Source organism: Lacerta agilis, chromosome 3, assembly GCF_009819535.1.
Source record: "Lacerta agilis isolate rLacAgi1 chromosome 3, rLacAgi1.pri, whole genome shotgun sequence".
Taxonomy (NCBI): Eukaryota; Metazoa; Chordata; class Lepidosauria; order Squamata; family Lacertidae; genus Lacerta; species Lacerta agilis.
The window spans coordinates 109,257,652-109,280,588 of NC_046314.1; positions in this window are offsets into that span (position 1 = coordinate 109,257,652).

Genomic DNA, 22,937 nt, shown 5'->3' on the forward strand with positions numbered 1-22,937 from the left:
AAGGAGCAAGGCGTTAACAAAAAGTAACAGATAATGCGAACATTTCATGCATAATCTGTAATATGAGATATGTATTAATAGGGAAATTATGATGCATTCAATTATTCTGAAATGCCTTCCAGAGATGTTTTGATTTGGCTGCACACTGATAGCGGAGGCACAGCAGGGAACATGCAGTATGATGAATAACCTAATCTGGTAATCTTAAAATGGGCACTATTCACAGTTAGCCCAGGAACAGGATGGGGTGGAAGCCTCTATGCTTTGCAGATATGGCTCTGGAAATATTATTTTTAAATAATAATAATAATAATAATAATAATAATAATAATAACCCTCAAGTCTAATTAACAATACACAGACACCTCTTATTAGACAAGTTACGATTCTTATCTGAAAGGGGAGGGACACTATTCATTGCAAGGATGTGAGGTGAAAATCATTTCCAAACATTCCTGCATTTGCATTCATTGCAACTGCCCTTAAGCCTGTGTCCAGACTGTTTCACTTCAGAATGGCTCATGAAGCAGACAGCTCCTCAATATGGGGTAGGGAATCCCTGCATTCAGAAAATTAGATGTCAGGGAGAAAGCTAAACCAGGGCCCTTCTCCCTGCCAAGCTACTGTTCTACGTTGCAGGAATTTTTATTATTATGATTTGCTTGCTCTCTCTCTCTCTCTCTCTCTCTCTCTCTCTCTCTCTCTCTCTCTGTCTGGAGGAGTACTAATCAATCAAAAGAGGTGCAGCCCAGATGCAGATTTAGCACCTCGGTGAGAATAAGTAACAATATGCAAAAATAAAACCCTGCATATTCTTGGCTCAGTGAACACTAGGAAAGATATTTGTCAACTAGAAGATAGATAGATAGATAGATAGATAGATAGATAGATAGATAGATAGATAGACAGACAGACAGACAGACAGACAGATAGATAGATAGATAGAGTGGTACCTCGTGTTATGTACTTAATCCATTCCAGAGGTCCATTTCTAACAGGAAACCGCTCGTAACATGAGGCACGCATTCTCTAATGGCGTCTCCCGCTGCTGCTGCACCGCCAGAGCGTGACTTCTGCTCGCATCCCGGGGCAAGGGTCGCGACAAGGGGCATCTACTTCCGGGTAAGCAGAGCGCGTAACCCACAGCATTCATAAGGGGGATGGTATGTAACATGAGGTACCACTCAGATAGATAGATAGATAGATAGATAGATAGATAGATAGATAGATGATAGATAGATAGATAGATAGATAGATAGATAGATAGATAGATAGATGATAGAGACAGACACCCACACAACACCAACACATATATACACAGTACTTTTTTGGGGGGGGCACAGGGGGACGCATACCACTAAAAATGTTGTGAATCTAAGTTTGACCTCACTGAGGGGGATTATTTCAATATGAGTAGGAAGATGAAAGTAGCCCTAAACATTTTTAAAGAAAAAAAGGACTGGATAGATATAGATAGATGATAGATAGAAGATAGATGATAGATAGATAGATAGATAGATAGATAGATAGATAGATAGATAGATAGATGATAGATGATGATAGATAGATAGATAGATAGATAGATAGATAGATAGATAGATAGAGATAGATAGGTAGATAGATAGATAGATAGATAGATAGATAGATAGATAGATAGATAGATATTTGTGGAAAGTGCCCCAATGAAAATGTTTTCATCTGTTTGCATGGCAAGCCCTGCATACAGTCCATGTAACGCACTTGTGATTAAAAGTCTCATTTTCCTTAATCCCCTTGCAGTGAAGGCTTGGATTCTTGGAGCACACATGCTCTAAGCAGTTGAACAACCTTTCGAGGCTGCGTCCCACCACCCCCTGAATCCTTTCACTGCACGGCTCTCCTTACACAAGTGGGGTTTAACTCTCCCCTTTCTTAATTTGGATTACCTAATGGGCTACTAACATGAGTTTGGCCAAACTGTGAGAGGCAGTGAAGGATAGGCATGCCTGGCATGCTCTGGTCCATGGGGTCACGAAGAGTCGGACATGACTGAACGACTGAACAACAACAACAAAATGGGCGAAAAAGCACATTCCCGATAGTACCTTCAACCCCCCTCCACAGGCGAAAAGCAAATTGCAAGCCTAAAAAGTAAAGCAGAGAAAATTGGCTGTGGTGGCCATCTTCTCCCTCCACTGCAGGAGGAAGCATGTCTCTGAAGACCAGCTGCAGAGAACCTCAGGTTGGGAGGTCGCACCCTTGTTGAGCTCCAGTTGTACAATGCTAGCCTAAGAGGGCAGCAACTTCAATGCCAGACAAAACTGATGGAGTATGCAGAGATGGCCAAACTGACGGGGAAAATCAGAAACCAGGAAGATCAAGTATTTTTTTAAAAGGCTGGAGTAAATTCTTAATTTATTTAAAAGGCCACTTTAAACAGTTAAAATCATTGGCAGGGATGTAATCGCATTTGTAATGTGGAACTAGTTACGGTAACTATGGATATACAACAGGTGAATAATGGTACTGTAAAGGATGCAGAAATTTTTTAAAAGGCGAAAGATTTATACGATCTGAAGAGAAACCAGAGTATGGATGCAGAATTTTTTTTTTTTTTAAATGTGGAACCCATGGAGGGAGGGAAGTGGGCCCGAGGGTTCAAAAGAACCTTTCATTGTTCGAAATGGTTCAAGTTAAAATGTATAAAATTTGGTGAAACCAATAAAAAAAAATGTTATTGGAAAAAAGAGGATGGCAACTTCACCCCCCCACCCCCAAAAAGCAAGACAAAAGAGAACATAGGTGCATAAAATGTGAATGCTGTTTTATACCCATAGATCCACTCTGAGTAATTAATTACAATAATTTCAGTAGGGGGGAAGACATATTGGCATGGTGCAGAAGACTGAGACAACGTTGCCTGGGTGCCTTCTTGGAGTGGTTTAACAAACGCTCCCTCTTCCCAGGGAACTCTGGGATATGCTACTGAGTGAGTGCGCAAAGGACTGGGCGATTATCAGCTACCCTACATTGGCTTTCATTTCGATCCCAGCACATTGGCTCAGCTGGACAGGGTACCAACTGAATCGTCCGCATCCTTGTCCCATCCCTCCACGCACATCCTTTAAAAGACAAAAAATACCCTAAGCAGTCAAAGCAATTGTCAATTATCAGGAAATGCTAATAATATTAATGTGAGCGTTAGTGCATTTGTCTAATCTTCTGCGATTATCTTGCCTGAAGAATAACAGATGTTCTTCTTCAGACATCTTAATGCGGCGCTTTTAAAAATTACTGGCTGTGTAGCATGCAAACAGAGAGATGAGGGAAGAAGGTTCCTACACTTAACTAGGCGGTTTGTTCTAAGGAGAGCTATCAGCAGATTTAAAAGATTTGATTAATTCATCACCTGGTTTCAAAAACGATTAATCGCTTAAAAGTTGTGCCAGCTATCATTTGACCAAAACACACTGGTGGAACCATGAGCAGTATTAATATCATCAGCATTAGCATTATTTTATTGTGTACACTACAAAAACCGAGTAAGCTTTTAAGGTTCCCAAATATTCTCTGTTTGGTTTTGCAGCAAAAAGTTATGGCAGCCGTGTGTGTGTGTGTGTGTGTGTGTGAATAATAGAGTCTTAGAGTTGGAAGGCACCCCAGGGGTCATCTAGTCCAACCTGCAATGCAGGAAGAAGAAGAAGAAGAAGAAGAAGAAGAAGAAGAGGAGGAGGAGGAGGAGTTTGGATTTGATATCCCTCTTTATCACTACCCTAGGGAGTCTCAAAGCGGCTAACATTCTCCTTTCCCTTCCTCCCCCACAACAAACACTCTGTGAGGTGAGTGGGGCTGAGAGACTTCAGAGAAGTGTGACTAGCCCAAGGTCACCCAGCAGCTGCATGTGGAGGAGCGGAGACACGAACCCAGTTCCCCAGATTACAAGTCTACCGCTCTTAACCACTACACCACACTGGCTCTCAACTAAAGCACCCATGACAGATGGCCATACACCCTCTGCTTAAAAACCTCCAACGAACGAGAGTCCACAACCTCCCGAGGGACACCATTCCACTGTCAAACAGTTCTTACTACCAGAAAGCTTTTCTGAATGTTTAGTCGGAATCCCCTTTCTTGCAATTTGAAGCTATTGGTTTGAGTCCTACCCTTCAGAGCAGGAGAAGACAAGCATGTTTTCTCTCCCATGTGACAGCCCTTTGAAGATGGCTATCATATCTCTTCTCAGTCTCCTCTTTCCCAGGCTAAACATACCTAGCTCCTTCAACCACTCCTCATAAGGCTTAGTTTCTGGACCCATGCCTTCCTCATGTTCCAGCTTGTAACCATCCTTCTTAAATTGTGGTGCCCAGAATTGGGCACATTATTCCAGGTATGGTCTGACCAAAGCAGAACAGAGTGGTACGATTACTACCCTTGATCCTGGACACTAGACTTCTGTTGATACAGACTAAAATAGCATTAGCTTTTTTTGCTGCTGCATCACACGGTTGACTCATGTTAAGCTTGTGGTCCACCAAGACCCCTAGATCCTTTCCACATATACCACAAGCAAGCCAGGTGTCCCCCGTCCTATATTTGTGCATCTGGTTATTCCTGCCTAAGTGCAGAACCTTATATTTGTCCCTATCGAAATTCATTTTGTTAGCTTGTGCCCAGTTCTCCAATCCATTAAGGTCATTTGAATTCTAATTCTGTCTTTTGCAGCATTAGCTACCCCCCCTCCCCAGTTTGGTGTCATCTGAAAATTTGATGAGCATCCCATCCCCTCAATTCCTTCATCTAAATCATTTATAAAGACGTTAAACAACAACGGGCCCAGGACAAAACCCTGTGGCACTCCACTTGTCACTTTTTTCCAGGATGATGAGGAAACATTAAATGACAACTCTTTGGGTTCGGCCAGTCAAACAGCTACAAATCCACCTTAAAGTTATCTTGCTCAACCCACATTATACCAGCTTCCTTGTGAGAATATCATGGGGGACTTTGTTTAAAGCCTTGCTGAAATCGATACACACTGTGTCCACAGCATTTCCCTGATCCACCAAGTTTGTAATTCCATCAAAAAGGGAAATCAGATTGGTCTGGCATGACTTATTTTTGAGTAACCCATGCTGGGCCTTAGTAATCACAGCATCCTCTTCTAAATGCTCACAGACCAACTGTCGAATTATCTGATCTAGGCCCTTCCCTCGTATCAATGTCAAGCTCACCAGTTGGTAGATACTGGGGTCTTCCTACCCCCCCTTGAATATAATTAATATAATCACATTTAATGAAAATAACTTGCTCCATTGCCGTGTGTGTGTGTGTGTGTCTTTTTTAAAGGTACACAAAAGCAAAAGAGTTATTTGCTTTATTTCTGATATTCAAACTGTGAGTGTCATTATCTGTGTGCTAAAAATGGCACCACCCGTACAGAAAAGTGAGGAATCTCCAGATCTGGGAGAACCCCAAAGTTTGTAGAAGGTGAAAGTATATTAAGAAGAAGAAGAAGAAGAAGAAGAAGAAGAAGAAGAAGAAGAAGAAGAAGAAGAATTTGGATTTGATATCCTGCTTTATCACTACCTGAAGGAGTCTCAAAGCGGCTAACATTCTCCTTTCCCTTCCTCCCCCACAACAAACACTCTGTGAGGTGAGTGGGGCTGAGAGACTTCAGAGAAGTGTGACTAGCCCAAGGTCACCCAGCAGCTGCATGTGGAGGAGCAGAGACACGAACCCAGTTCCTCTCCCTTGCTGTTAGTGCAAAGAAAGTAGGGAGCAGGTAAGAATTACCAGCCAGGTAACAGAATACCTGCAATAACATACAGCTGAGATGCATAACAAAGAAAAGTAATTGCAGCAGATGGAGGATAAATTTTTGCTTGCATTCAAATGAGGAACTATCTGATTTGCACTTCTTCAACCAATGTGCAAACGAAAACACAGCTCTCCTTTGAAATTTGCCTTTCTCTGAATTTTGCGATGCAGTTCTCCAATGAAACAATATGCACACACAAAAGAAGCTGTTGGGGGAAATGTGCATGAAAAGGTATATCTTAGAGAGATAACATACAAAATGGATTATATTGGGTAAGAATTCTTGCAAAACGAAAAAAAACAACAACAACCTGAACACAGAAAATTTCCATGTGGGTTATTTTTTTAACCCTCTAGAATTGCAAATTGCTGCACAAATGTGAGAACTGAATTTTAGATTCAGTTTTGCCTTGGTGAAATCCTTGATATTTGCAGATGTGGATGTTAAATTATATTCCTGCAGTATAGGGATTAATGGCAGAAGATTAACAAAAGTGGCGGATGCAAGCCACTAAATTTACACATAGAGCCCAGAAGGATAAGGACTCTGTCCTGTTGCATAATGGTCTGAGGCTCTCACTGCCCTGACTACATTTGAACATATTTCATATAGATGTCGTTTTCATGTGGAAACCTATACAGACATCTGGAGACCTTACATAATCTTATCTGTTTAATTTAAGATGCATGCACTGTTGCAGTGGCAGATCTTGGGGCCTCAAATTTCAATGCTGCCCTGTGTGACACCAAAATTTGGCACCCCCTGCCTCTTGCCTTCCATTCTACATCAGAGCTGTGGCGCCCCATGTGGCAACTCCGAGGCTCTGCGCTCAGTGTGTCCGAACCAGTCATGCTCCCCTAAATCCACCTCTGACTGATGGTTACTCTTTCCATAATGTGCACTGGTGATGAGCAATGGGATTTTTGTTGCTGTTATTGGTATTATTCATATATTACTTATCCCCCCTATGTCTTCCTTTCTTTAATAATTTCCCCTTTCCCTTTCTTTGTTAAAATTGCAAGTAACATAATAACATGAGAAACTTAGAGAACTGAAACGGTCAGATTCCTCCATCCCTATAGATGGGGAGCCCCTGACGGGCAGACTGGAGACCTGGGTAGCCATTTCTCTATCTCCTTATAAAGAGGGGCAATTTTTGTTGTTGTTGTTGTCCAGTCGTTCAGTCGTGTCCAACTCTTCGTGACCCCATGGACCAGAGCACACCAGGCACACCTATCCTTCACTGCCTCTCGCAGTTTGGCCAAACTCATGTTAGTAGCTTTGAGAACACTGTCCAACCATCTCATCCTCTGTTGTCCCCTTCTCCTTGTGCCCTCCATCTTTCCCAACATCAGGGTCTTTTCCAGGGAGTCTTCTTTTCTCATAAGGTGGCCAAAGTACTGGAGCCTAACTTCAGGATTTGTCCTTCTAGTGAGCACTCTGGGCTGATTTCTTTAAGAATGGATAAGTTTGATCTTCTTGCAGTCCATGGGACTCTCAAGAGTCTCCTCCAGCACCATAATTCAAAAGCATCAATTCTTCGGCGATCAGATTTCTTAATGGTCCAGCTCTCCCTTCCATACATTACTACTGGAAAAACCATAGCTTTAACTATACGGACCTTTGTTGGCAAGGTGATGTCTTTGCTTTTTAAGATGCTGTCTAGGTTTGTCATTGCTTTTCTCCCAAGAAGCAGGCGTCTTCTAATTTCGTGACTGCTGTCACCATCTGCAGTGATCAAGGGGGGCAATAGCCAGCTACTAGAGATAGGGATGATTGAGAAAGTTTGTTTTTGTTATTTCCAATGAAAACTGATCTGCTTTGCACACCAGAGTAATGCAGGGATCGGAACATAATTGCTCCTCGGTTCACAATTCTTTGAATTTTGAAGCACAGTTCTCGGTTAAAAAATAATGTACCAAATTGCACATTTGAGAATGAAATGCATTTAGAAATGTGTACAGTGATGTACAATGATGATGATGATATCAATAATGTATTGTTTTTTACTTTCGTTCTCTCAATGGCAACTGGGACAATGAACAGCGTAATAACAAGCACACCAATTGCAAACAGTAAATAAGCACATTTAAAAATCCGTGCAACTAAAATAACAACAGTAGGCAAGAGCACAATAACGATACAGTTAATACCCAGGAAGTGGGGCTGGGGGGGGCAGAGTATTGTGCCCCCAAAGCCTGTGCAAACAAAGCTGTTTTTAGTTGACGCCTGAAATTTAAGAGTGCTTTGGTTGACTAGAGAGGAAAATTCCACAGTTGGGGAGCTGCCACTGACAAGGTCCTGTTTGTAGCTACTGCAGCACAGGCCATGCCTGCTGGTGGGCTCAAAACATATTTTTCTTATATAATACATAGTTTAAAAAATGTTTCTGACTATGCATTTTTATTTATTCCCTTTTGAAAGAAATTGAAGAAATGGGACAGAAGAGATGTACGAATGAACATAGTACTATTTTGGTAATTTATGAATCGCCTTTCACATCAAGGTGATTCCCGGGCGTACAATAAATACAACTAAAATAGCTTTGGATACAATGCAACTAACAGTGAAAGTCCTGGAAAGGCGGATCCATGCACCCATAGCTAGAGCACATGGTTTGCATGAATCTTGCCCTAAGCTGAATTCCTCCACATTGCGTTGATGCTGGAGATCAACCACCAGCTAGAGAAGACAATGCTGGGCTAGATGGAGCAATAGTCCAAGCTGCTATAAGGTCGCTTCCTATATTCTTCATTTACAGAATCCAGCGATGACTGAGCTGTTACATATCCATGTGCTGTGCATGGCAACAAGTTCTTCAAGATGGACGCATCCTCACATTTTTGCTCGTGGCCACTACCGGTGAGAATCAGAGGGGCAAATTGTGACCTGCCTTCACCCCGTTCATTGCACCAAGTAACCAAAACCCAGCTCATATCCTCACGAGCGAGCCATGTCCCAGAATCATGTGAAGGCTGTCTTACTCTTTATCTACTAGCAAAGCTTTTGAGCATGCCTTGGGTCTTTGTTGAGATGTCTTTTCCCCTAACAGCATCAACTCAAGAAAGGGCGAGATTCCTTCCTTTTGCTCCGGAACAAGTCAATTCCCTCTTTGATCAGTTCCAAATGAGCGTCAGTTTTTGAAACATGGTAAGCACTTTCCTTGTCCTGGAGAGTTTCCACAGTTGCTTAGTTTTAGCTGCTTTCCAAATTCCAATCCCCCTCCCCTTGTGTTTTTATCACAGTGAGCGATTTAGCAAAAAAGGAAGGGAGCGTCTCTCTCTCTCTCCCCCCCCCACCCCGTTTTATGAAACTTTCCAGTGGGTCGATTTTCAGCTGATTTCAGCCTCCTCGAATCGTACAATTGCTCTGAAGATAAATAAAAGATTCGGCGGTGTGTCTGCCGCTGGAGAGCGTAGCAGTATGTCTCCAGCCCTGCACAAGTCTTATCTGATTTGGATTTGTATACCTCCTGGGGAATGGCAAAATATTACAACAGACGGCATGATATTTCCAAAGAATATAGTCGGCTTTATTATTGCTGATTTCACTCCCTGACTGACGGCTTTCCCCAGGTTTTCTCCCCTCCTCCTCTTATTAATCCATGCTACTGTATGTAAATGTTATTCCTTTCCCTCCATAAGGGAGGCAGCCAGCGATTTGTAATAAATGCTTATGAGCGCCTCAGGCTGCACTTAAACTTTAAAACATCTATTATTAAGTGGCAAAAAAATAAAATAAAAAAGAAAGGGCGGGGGGAAGGGACAAACCTTCAGCACAATGACCAAGCATGACCTCTGAGGAATTTTAAATGGTGGTTGCCTGTTCTGCATGAAAAAACTATGTACACACACACAGAGAGAGAGAGAGAGAGAGAGAGAGAGAGAGAGAGAGAGAGATGCCTGAAGTGAGAATTGCAGGCAATGCTATTTCACAGCTGCATTTTTATTATTAAAGGTTTTTTAAAAAGAAAAAGGGGGGGAAACAAATAACTAGGGATGGTGGAGAAATTAGTTTCAGTTTGGATTTTAAGGCTAAATGACACCAAGTGAAAAAAACAGCCATGCTTCGAAATTTGCACTTCTCTGAATTTTGCAATTCAGTTCTCTGGCCAAGTAATGTGTGCCAGAATGCACATCTTACGGTAACGTGTGGATAAAAATGTATATATTTGTGAAAATAACCTACACTAGTGCATTATGCTAGGAACATGGGTTTACAAAAAAAGGTGTGTATTAAGGGGAAATGTATACCAAACATAATTGTATTTTAGGAGAAATTTGCATGCAAATGCTGATGAATTTTGACGAGGACTTTAAAAAAAAAAACCCCCCAACACAAAACGATATGGAAATGTGAAGAACCAAACTGAGGTTCGCAAATGTAAGGAACTGAAACTGAGCGGTTCACCCATCCCTACGATTCACATTAGAATCTTTGTGGGGAAAGCTGTGAGACCATGGATTACAGAGGGAGTTGCCACAGTTGATGCCATGGCTGACTACGGTCCCTGATCAGTTGATTTGATGCCACAAGACACAGGGTTTTGAATATCAGAAAGAAGCATTTAATAATAATAATAATAATAATAATAATAATAATAATAATAATAATAATGATGATGATGATGATGATGATGATAGGAAAGAGAGCTCACCTATTTGGCTCGTGATAGAGCTTTCAGGTGTTTTGACAGTTGGCAGTCCGACATCCGTGGCTCTCATAATTATTTTATTAATGTGCAGAGAAGCCCTACAGATTCCCTGTGTAGCCGAGTTGCATTTCTTCCAGAAATAATTAAAACTGCCACCCTGCAGCAACAAGGCAACAGAACAACACTTCTGGTAAATCAATGCTGAGAAATGCATCTTTTGTATGGGAGCCAAATATTTGCTCCTGTTCTCGTTCTGTATTCCCCTCTGCCACCCAACCCCCTAAAAAAATTGCTCGTGTTACACAGAATCATCAGCGATCCTTATTGACCCATGTGGGAAAGGTGAACAAGACTCGTTTTGCAAATGCTCTCCAATCTGATTTATCCATTGCTCCATATGTTGGACCCAGTGTTTATTTACATTGTTGAGGACGAAAAATATTGTTTCCCCGAAGCCTTCACTTGCATGCCCCCTTCCTCGTGTGTGAAACTTTTGCCTTCTTACTTCTGCCTTCCCTTCCCCCCCCCCAGTGTTAAAACGTACACATTTGCGAACCGCTCGTGGTATTATCTTGGGAAGGAGATGGACCACAAAACACGAGTATGGTTTCTGAGTGGCTGCATGCTAATAAATGCAAACGGAGTCGAGGGGGGGGGGAGAGAGGTGGAGAGAAGGAAGATAAGTATAGGAAGCTCCAAATGTTTGACAAAATGTCACAAAGGATTGTATTTGTATGTAGTACCACAGGCAGGACGTAATGATTAGTGTGCGGCAAGTCTTTTACCAGCGGTACTTCCAGCTCATTCTGATAACGCAGCGGCTCAGAGCTTTGAATATTGTATATGTACTTTGAACATATCTTAGGACTGGCTGTGCTGTCGTTTGCTTGAAAAACGAAGCATCGGTGAATGACAATCCAGCTCCAATTCCCCCCTTCTCTCTCTCTCTCTCTTTAAAGAGGACAACGTCTCCAAATAATTATTATCATGCTAATAACATTTGTATCCTTTTGTGTATAATTAAGATCTGCCCGTCTGAGCATGAAATGGGCTTGAAAATCTCAGCGAGGGGGTGGGTGGGGAGGGCTACAACCTATTTAGTAACTCAGTTCTCTTTTTGAATTTCTCCACATTCGGAGGCCAGCAGCAGCGGTGTGGCTATGCCGGAACCCACAATCTGGGCTTGCTAATCTTCTGGGAATAATTTAATATTTGCTTTTTAGAAGAAAGAAAAGAAAAGAAAAAAGTTAAGCTAGGTGTGATCCCTCCTTATTTTAAGGGGAAATGTTACTTCACTCCTTAATTGCTGAGGGATTGCTTGGTGTGTTTAGCATTAACTCGCGAACGACTGGTAAACATTTTTAAAGGAGTTTCTTTTAAATTAGGACATCTATATTTTTTATGTATCTCCTTGTTCAGATTGCCAACCCCCCCCTCAAAAAAGAATCTTAATTATTTTCTTTATAACCGCACCTGGGGAGTGTCGTATTTCTAGTTTGTATCTAATTTGGAATTGAATTCACGGCGTGGCAATTTCTTTCGGTCTCTCTCTCTCCCCCTTCCTTCCGAAGACATTGTCTTTGCATTCTTATTGCAAGGATGGGCCGGCATATTCCTTATTGGCAGGCGGTTATTCTCACTGCATGAACATCAAACGTGCTCCTGCGAGTGAGGGGACGAGTCCATTTGCATGACGTGATTTATAAGGTTGTTGGGAAATGCCTGCATTTATCAATTACGGAAGCCCGCCAAGCAGCTTGTGAGCAAATCGAGCAACATCACCTTCTGGCAACGAAATATCTAAAATGCGGGGTGGGAGGGTGGAAGAAGGGGCCGGTTGTGTATCCTCCTTTCTGTCGCTAGCCCTCGGATTCTTGTAGGTGCCTTACTGCTGACTGTCAATGTTTCAGAAAAGCAGAATGGGTTTGTGTGTGGTTCCCCACCCCCCCTTTTAAGGGAAGGTTGCAAGCAGATTTTCTTAGCACTGATTTATCAAGACATGCAGAAGCGCAGAAGTCTTTTTTTTTCCACCCGAAACAAACAAACAAACAAAACACAAAAGCGCTCTCGGAACTCAAGGACTCGGAACGCAAATGTCCCCATTTCAAAATCTTACCTGCAAATTCCTGGCAAAATTTCGCAGGGGGTTTTCACATATACACAACTAAGAGTTGCCAGTAGCTCAAGCGTAGCGCAAACGGATGCTGGGGAGCCTACAGTTTAGGAATGGAGGAGAAATCCACCAATTTGCGCTTTCAAAAACATCATGCGAACAGAAACACAGCCAGACTTTGAAATTTGCACTTGTCTGAATTCTGTAATGCAATTCTCCAGCCAAACAAGAGATACAGAGTGCATAAAATGTATATATTGGTGAGAATAATATAAAATGCATTATATTAGGAAAAATGTTTGCAAAAACATGTATATCAGGCATTATATATTTAATGCCTAATAAATTTGGCCATAATATTTGTTCCATCCTTGAAAGAAATCAGTCAATTGGTGTGGCAGCGCTATACTTAGGAACCAACTGTCTTAACATTAGGCAGGTGCTTTCTCAGCATTCTTTTAGGCACCTGCATAAAACATTTTCATTCAGGAGAAGCTATCCAGAAATGCTGAAATTATTTGTGTTTTATCCCTTTTCACCCACTGTTGATTTTAACCATATTTAGAATGTTTTCAAATACTTGTTTTTAGCTTTCTAAAAATAATTTTTATTAAATATTAATTATAGCATATCAAAAAGATTGCCTGTATAATGCCTGTTCTGCATTGGGAAGATCTTTGGAACTCCCTGCCTATTGATATCAGGCAGGCAGCTTCAATGTACTTTTTTCAGCACCTGCTTAACTTTTTTTGTTTGTTTGTTTGGATAGGCCTTCCCAGATATATACCATGCTGGTGCATGTTTTAATTCGTTTTTAGTTTATTGTTGCTTTTAATTTATAGATTGTCACTTATTGTCGATTTTAATTTCTGAACGTTTTAAATTATTATTGTTCATTCTTATTTTCACTAATTTAATTGTTTTACCTTCTTTGTAAACCCTCTTTGAAGTTTCCCCCCCTACAGTCGAGTTGGTGTATGGATTTCATGAAATAAATAAATAATAAGAGAAAGGTTTTAAACCTTTTTATCCAGAATTTCCACGATTTGCATTTTTGCTCGGAGATTTCCTTGCAATCAAGCAGTATGTAAATTTGAAAATTTGCAAGTACCATATTTTTCCGTCTATAAGATGCCCTCGTGTAGAAGACACCCCCTCTTTTGGGGGACTCTGATTTAAGAAAATGGGCGGGGGGGGGGAAATCCGTGTATAAGACGCCCCCAAAATTTTGACATTATTTCTTAGGGAAAAAACACGAATCTTATACACAGAAAAATACGGTAAGTAGGAGAAACTTGTGCTGCAACACTGATGATGTGCATCCTTAAAAAAAACCGCACACACGAAAACCACCCTGATCCTTAAGAGATGTGGACATGTGGGACAATGAACTTAAATTTGGAAAATTGAGAGAGAGGGAAAAATTCTTTCTCCCCCTACTCCAATTCAAAGGAGGAAATTTTGGGTATTATTCAAGCAAATACAGTGGTTTAAGAACAGTCCTGTTTACGAATGATTCGGTTTACAAACTCTGCAAATCCGGAAGTAGTGTCCCAGTTTGTGAACTTTACCTCGGTCTAAGAACGAAATCCGAGTGATGGAAGGGCACAGGCGGCGGGAGGCCTCATTAGGGAAAGCGTGCCTCGGTTTAAGAACGGTTTCAGTTTAAGAACGGACTTCCAGAACGGATTAAGTTCGTAAACCGAGGTACCACTGTACAAATTATTTTTTATCCCAATCACCCCTTCAGTGATAATGAGGATGTAGGGCTGGAATTGGGGAAGTCATCCATGACCACTGGTCATCCCTAGCTAACAAGACCAGTGGTCATGGATGATGGGAATTGTAGTCCCAAACATCGGGAGGGCTGGAGTTTGCCTATGCCTGCATTAAACTTCCAGATAACTCTGCCCCCTGGCTGAGGCAACATCTTCCATACCTCAACCAGCACCTTGTGACCTGTCCAATTGTCTTGATCTGCCTATTCTCCCCTGGAAGACACTCAGGCAACAGCTATCACTTCCTCTGAGGGTCCCCAAGCCTTGACAGAGCTTAGTTTCTCCTCCACTCTCCTGCAAGGTCTGCAGCATGTCAGATTAGTAAAACATGTTGTTTAAATGAGACCCCCCCCAAAAAAAAATTTCCATGCCCACGAATGAATTGCAGATGCAAATTTCACTCCTTTGTACTTCCCTCCCTCCATTCTTTGCTGCTGAATGTATTCATGAGGCTCAGTCTGAACACTTCCCTCTCTTTCTTTTCTAGTTACTGTCTTTTGCTAGCGAAATGCAGCTGTCATAATAAAGTGCTCTAACTTATGTGCAAAAGCACACTTGCTCAGGTAGGCTAGGAATAGGAGGGAGGTTGGCTCATCCCTTGTATGTGTAGCGTTACTGGGGATGGAGGAGAAAATCTTTTCACAGTGGGTGAACCCGAATCCACACTAGGAAACTTGCTTACAGGTTGGAACAGAATTCCCAGTCTGATTAAATAGTTATCTGGATTTTGTGTGCATGTACTGTAAATGTGTTTGGAGTAAAACATGTGCAGAAAAAAATACTACAGTGCAGGAAATGCATTGAAAAATAAGTATTTTGAATTATGTGTGTTTCATGAAACAGTGCATACATAATGCATAAAAACTCAGTGCAAATTACGCCCAACACAAGTCAAAATGATCCTATGACAGAGCCCCAGCAAAACTGAAATGTGATGCAATTATATTGCAATTATATGGTAAATCATGATAAATGATTTATCATGATAAACTCTTATTAGAAACTTTTGCAACTTGAGTGAATTGGATTGGAACAATCACTTACAATTTCTGGAATTCAAAGGCTTTATTCATGCAGGAACTATTTACAGGATGAGCGGAGATGACAGAGAGAAAATAGCAGACTTCTTGGAGAGAACAACAACAAAATAGCTCAGTTTTGGGGGGCAGAGTTAACTTATACAGAGAGGCTACAAACAAGTGCTGGTTAGATTGCTAGACCAAGAGCGCCCTTGTATGGTTTGAAGTAACTCATGCATTAAGTCCAGTAAAAGGAAGTGTATTTGCTTCTCTCCAACAGCTCCTACATTTGCACTATGCTGCCATGGAAGTCTTAGATGACATACAATAACTTTTAAGCAAAATTATAACAGCAATAGGAAATCCCTAATAACACCCATATACAACTAAGCCCAGTGTCATCTAGTGACTAAGCCTTATAATGACACTATCCATGCACACACAGACTATGGCGTGTGGTTTCCAATTAGTTACTGCAAACAAACTATGGTCTGTTAAAAAACCACAGAGGAATTAAAAAAGTTGGGGAAGGAGGCAGTGTTCATTTACAAGACTTATTCATATAATGTCAAACCATGGTCTGATGTTACTGCTGAAGCAATCCTTAGCGGAGCAACATTTATGTACAGTCTATCTTTAGGTAAAGTCACATTTTCACCTTCATAGCTTCAGTATGGGCACAATAATATGTGGTCTTCCTTAGGAGACTGTTGTGCTGATTGCTAAAACAATATATATAAATTGCTTTGAATATTCTGTACAAATGATGCTATACAAATGATGAGCATGACCACCATTGTCAATATGATATTGCCACCTATTTTGAACTGACAATCGGACAGGGAAATGGATTAAGCTATTTTAACCTCTCCATTCCAACCGCCTTACTGCCTTGTGGTCACGTGCCCGTGAAAGGTGGCATCCAGTCTGTGCGTGTGATAATAGAAGTATGTATACTAGACTTTCATTCTCATTATCTTTAATGACAAGTTACTTTCAGGAAGTTTAATTGGCATGGTCCTTGTCACCCAAAAAACTATCAACATAACAGCGACTGCAGACTTGCTTTCTACATCTTGGTGACCTCAGCAGGAAAAGTGGTTTGGCTGTCTGTAGTTCTGTGCTAGACTGCTGATAACAGGCCCGAGTCTCTGTCAGGGGAAAAGGTGGGAGGAGGAGGAGGAGGAGGAGGAGGAGGAGGAGGAGCCCTACCTGAAGATGATGGAGGATTGAACCTACAAATCAGTTGCTGTAATCACTGAGCCTATTAACCTTATTCATTATGCAGCAGCAGCAGAACCCTCCTTTTATGAAATAATTTCAGAAATAAAACCAAAGAGATTATTTGCGAAACAATTATTTAGGAACTAAGCAGCAGCTGAAATCCAGTACTTAGTTGAACAGTTGGCTACAGATAATTCAGCACCCCTTCCTATCAACAGTACCCATCTGTCCCTCGTCATTGCATGCAGACAGATCCCCCCCCCCCAAAAAAAAACCCACCCACACACAAAATTGAGCAGTTGGAATGATCAGACACATTCCATAACACCTCAACAGCTGAGCCAATGGTCAGGGATTGCTCATCTCAGTTTCTGGAAGCTAGAGCTCATGCAGCCAATAGCAAAGGAGCTTTCAAACTCTGCAGCCGGTGTTTAGCTCTGGTGTCTCCCCACCTTTTTGCCAAGTTTTCCCTCTGTGTTCCCCCCTCCCGGAGAAATTAGAAAACTTTTTTTTTTTTTAACAAATCTGTGTGTTCTGTACTTCACTTGGATACTTCTTTTGCCTTCAGTAATTCAATGCGGGCTCCTTCAAAAACAGAAAAATAAAGATTACAATGCTTAGCATTTATATGAGGGGTCAAGGTGTCGTTAAATGTCCCTTGCTATAGCACCAAAGGATAGTTTTGTATAACATCTGAACCAGACATAATCTGCCACCATCCTGGTAACATAGAGAACAACCTTTTGGTCAATCTAGCTCAGTATTGTCAACACATCATTTTTTACAAGTTACAAAAGTCCAAAGTTTCATGCATTTTTTTAAAATAGACAACCTACTGCTTAAGTTATACAGAATAGAATACAGTACAGCAAATCTGATAACTGTTTTCCCTCAACTTTCTTGAGGCCCATTCTGTTAATCCTAAATAAAAACCATTTATTTTTAATAATGAAAATTTCGACTGAAAAATATAAGGAGAGTGCTATTGGGTCCAGATCCTGCTTGTGGATTTCCTGCAGGCATTTGGTTGGCCACTGTGAGAGCAGGATACTGGACTAGATGGGCCATTAGCCTCCTCCACCAGATCTATTTTTATGCATGCTTTAGTTGAGATTCCTGCATTGCAGGGGGTTGGTCTAGATGACATTCAGGGTCCCTTCCAACTCTACAATTCTATGATTCTATATTCAATAATAAATTATCAGTCCAAGTGTCAAATGCCTTCTTAGACCATTTAACCAGCTTGCTTGGCGGTGCAGCACAGCTAATCCATACTGGTTTGTGCAAACAGAGCTGGGCAAACACAACTGTACTGTACAGAGTGTGTTGCTGTTTTATATAGTGCAGCAGCTGCTTACAAACTTTGGGGTCCTTTAACTGGAGACTTGGCTTTCTGAAGCTCAGAGACCCAAATTCTGAAAATGTAATAAATTATGCAGATTGCACACATTGTGCCGATTTAATTTTTGCTCTATATCTGCCACAATGCTACAACCAAATGCCTTCATCATATACTGAGGCTACAATTCTCGCATGGAATCAGATTGTACATTTGCCCTGCAAATGTGCTGCAGTAGCAAAAGGATAGATGAAACGGGACTTAGGGAAGGAAGGGGCTACATAGGAACAGAATAAAAACTCCATTGGATCTGGCCAATGACGGGTTTACTCCAGCATCCTATTCCAACATTGTTCATTCAGATGTGGAAGTCCATGAATAGGACCTGAGTAGAACAGGCTGGTCCCTTCTTGTCAATTCAAGGAATTAGTTCTCAGAGGCATCAGCAGTGAGCACTGGTCATTTTGGTAAAAGGTGGAGATGCTAACTGTGGGAATGTTGAGGGATGTGGGAGAGGATATATTGTTTTAGATATGCTATCCCAACTTGCGTTTACAAGCCCAATAATATCAGCAGAGCTAACATTCCCTTTTTACCTCACACGCACAGCGGATAGTTTGCATAGATTCGCTAGAGTCATAAAAATGTTGTCCTGGTGTCTTCCCCTTTTGATCCCTCTTTCAATAAGACACTTCACAGTCTTCGGTCAAGTGAAAAACGTTTACTCACAAGTAATCATCTAGTCACACATAGGATCCTAGAGGCAGGCTTAAAAGTTGCTAAACAATATACATGTGGTGACTTTCTCCTTATGAGAGAAAGTCCCCCTTTTCTACTCTTGGCCTAGTGCCAACGGTACATTTTTAGTAATGCTGCTTTTAAACTGTCTGAGAGAGAGATCAACACGACAACTGACCAGCGACAAAATGGAGCCTGAGCTACAGTTGGCCGCTCCCAACTGTAGAGTTCCATATAAGGAAGTTTTGTCTCAGTCCAGGAAGACAGGAAGTTCCGGCTTGAGGACTGAGACAACCTTCTAGAAAAAAAAAGTTGGGTTTGACTGCCCCTGTTCTTTTTATATCCCACACTAACAGGAGGTGGATGCACAGCCAATGACAAGAGGAACCAACTGATTCTAGTTTTGTCCCCATCCTACTCCTCTGCTCTGCTTCTCCTTGCTTCCCACCCAGGGCATCCCTGCCCTCTGTCTGCCCCTCCAGAGCCAGTGTGTCACGTGGGGCTGGGTCTCAGTTGTGGCAACCTCCCCTCCTCCTTGCCTGCTTCCCAACAACCACTACAAGCTGCCCAAGGGACGAGGCCGGCAGTGGTGGCCGTGGATAGAAAACGGGATGCTCCCTCTTAGCCACTGCAGCTGCCATCGTCGTGGCTCAGGAAAAGCAGTGGATAATTTTCCTCCCTGACATCAGTGGTGCTGGCGCTGGCAGGAGAAATTGGAACACTCCACGATCAAATCAGAAGCTGGGGTGGTTTTCATAATTCTGGGACTGTCCCTGGAAAATCTGGACACTTGGAACCCCAATACAGTGGTACCCCGAGTTACAAATGCCTCAGGTTACAAATGCTTCAGGTTACCAACTCTGCTAACCTGGAAGAGTTACCTCGAGTTGAGAACTTTGCCCCAGGATGAGAACAGAAATCGTGTGCCGGCGGCACAGCTTCAGCAAGAGGCCCCATTAGCTAAAGCACGCCTCTAGTTAAGAACAGTTTCAGGTTAAGAACGGACCTCCGGAACGAATTAAGTTCGTAACTAGAGGTACCACTGTAATAGCAGAATTTACAACCAATCTCTTATTACCATGGTAAAAGGTAAAAGGTAAAGGACCTGTGGATGATTGTCAAAGGCGACTCTGGGGTTGCAGCGCTCATCTCGCTTTCAGGTCGAGGGAGCCAGTGTTGGTCCACAGACAGTTTCCAGGTCATGTGGCCAGCATGACTAAACTGCTTCTGGCACAATGGAACACCTTGACGGAAACCAGAGTGCACAGAAACGCCGCTTACCTTCCCGCCGCAGCGGTACCTATTTATCTACTTGCGCTGACGTGCTTTCGAACTGCTAGGTTGGCAGGAGCTGGGACGGAGCAACGGGAGCTCACCCTGTTGCGGGGATTCGAACCGCCAACCTTCTGATCAGCAAGCCCAAATGGCTCAGTGGTTTAGACCACAGCGCCACCCACATGAGTTTAATAATAATAATAATAATAATAATAATAATAATGTTCTGTGATACTCTGGAACCAATGCCAGAAGCAAAATCCTGCTCTCTGTAATTGCCTGCAAGCATGAAGATAGAAATGTTCTCCGTATTTCTGTCGACAGGATTTGTCACAAACTTTCACAGCTGCCCTGAGTGAGGGATTCCCCCCTCCCTCAAGAACAAGTTGGCACACATGTGAGTGATGTCTAATGGTGGCAGGGAATGGGTTTCTGAATAGATTAGCAGGTGACGTCATGGGAGAGAGCCTATTTATCACCATAATTCAGTGCGAGATTCAATGCGAGGGTTTGATGGATGCATTTTATGGTTTTCAGCCAATCATAATAATGGATCTATTGACTACCATTTTAGGTGCCCTTTACTCACCCTTCATGACTACACAAGAACAACAAGAGGAGGAAATGTTCGTGCTGGGAGGGTGTCGGGAAGTTTCTACGCCATGCATTTTCAAAACTTCAAGACTGTCTTCCAGCTGAGTTTTGAAAGAGTGATGGTAGAAATGCTGAAAAAAGTGGGGGGAGGGAGCACCTCATCTGAACTATAACACTATTTCTTCTGTCCCCTGAGGCAAAGAAGTTGGGAATATGCTTCTGTTGAAGAGCTGGTGAGCAGCAGTAGCTAAGGCTCTCAGATATCAGCTGGAAAGTCTGCAGTTTAAATTGTGAGTCACCCATAAGTTCGCTCAGTGAACTAAGGCAAGTCAATATGGATATAATCAACATGACACTAATCTACTTTACAGGGCTGTTGGAAGAATTACTGTGGGTCTGAAAAGGAAGCATGAGTATCTGGGAGGCTACAGAGTGCAGACCACCAACGAGATGATTTGCAGATTGAAAGGATACTTTTACTTGCTGCCCTGTGGTGGAGAGCCAGTGTGGTGTAGTGGTAAAGAGTGGTAGACTCGTAATCTGGTGAACCGGGTTCGCTTCCCCGCTCCTCCACATGCAGCTGCTGGGTGACCTTGGGCTAGTCACACTTCTTTGAAGTCTCTCAGCCCCACTCACCTCACAGAGTGTTTGTTGTGGGGGAGGAAGGGAAAGGAGAATGTTAGCTGCTTTGAGACTCCTTCGGGTAGTGATAAAGTGGGATATCAAATCCAAACTCCTCCTCCTCCTCCTCCTCCTCCTCCTCCTCCTCCTCCTCTTCTTCTTCTTCTTCTTCTTCTTCTTCTTCTGATAATAGGTGTGTATAGAAATTTAATATGTTATTTAAACCAAAAAAAATTACCCACTCCTACCTTAAAACACCCCTACACACACAGTCTAATTGATCCAGTGTGGGGTCGTGGTTAGAGTGCTAGGCTAGGATGTGGGGCAGCTGGGTTCAAATCTCGCTCAGCCACAAAACTCACTGGGTGACCTTGGGCCAGCCACAGACTTCCAGCCTGACCTACCTCACCAGGTTGTTGTGAGGATTTAAAAATGGGGAGGGGCAGAACCACACATGCCACCTTGAGCTCCTTGGAGGAAACGCAGAAGTTATAAATGTAATAAATACATAAATATGATTGCATTCCTAGTTGATGTCAGAGGGTGCTGTGGAATGTAGGGAACAAGGCCGTATATCTAACTATGTTGAGTCAGAGTCATATTTCCCTTGGCAAACTACCAGGGCCATATGCTGCTTGTTCAGCTAACGGAGATGGTGCTTATTTAATTCAGTAGAAACTAGACTTCAAGCTGAGGAGGATTTGATTTTCAGCCGTAACCTACAATTAATACGTAACTTTTCCTTTTCTTTTTTTGGCACTCGGTTTTTAGGAGATCGCTGTAATTATGTTGTGATTTCCACCCCTACCCCCAAGCTCAGCACTTGTCCCAATGATATTCTTGGCCTAATGGCACAAATCTGGGGGTCAGTAATGGCATATCTAAGACAGGTTAGTGTTGAAAGCTGGAGGAGAATATCTTCAAATCAGTCACTTGTGATGGAGTGAAAATCAATGCATTGCAAACCTTCAACTTAGAAAGCCCAAGAGGTTCAATAGGTGGTGGGGAATATACCATTGTGGGGTGTGTTTTTTGTGCCCCCCCCCAAAAGGCTTATGGATCTCACCTTTATCAGGATATTTATTGACATATGAAGTTGCCTTCTGCTGAGTCACACAATTGGTCCATCTGGAGATGCTGAGGATTGAATTTGGGACATTCTGCAGGAAAGGAAGATTTTCCACCAATGAGCTATGGCCCTTCTCCAAAACATGCTCCCATAGCAGGCATTGAACCTGGGTTGCGATGGTGAACATACCAAATTGTTCGACCACCAGGGAATATGATAGGAGATGAGAAGGAAAAGGTTCTTCTGCGTATTGATAAAGCGACTGATGTACAGGTGAAACTCAAAAAAATAGAATATCATGGAAAAGTCCATTTATGTAAGCAATTGTATTCATTAGCTACTGGAGTTATCTCATATATGAGATAGACTCATGACATGCAAAGCGAGATATGTCAAGCCTTTATTTGTTATAATTGTGATGATTATGGCATACAGCTGATGAAAACCCCCAAGTTGAAATTGTTAATTTCGGGTTCTCATTAGCTGTACGCCATAATCATCACAATTATAACAAATAAAGCCTTGACATATCTCGCTTTGCATGTCATGAGTCTATCTCACATATTAGTTTCACCTTTTAAGTTGAGTTACAGGTAGGTAGCCATGTTCATCTGCCATAGTAAAATAATAATAATCAAAAAATCATTCCAGTAGCACCTTAGAGACCAACTAAGTTTGTTCTTGGTATGTGCTTTCGTGTGCATGCACACTTCTTC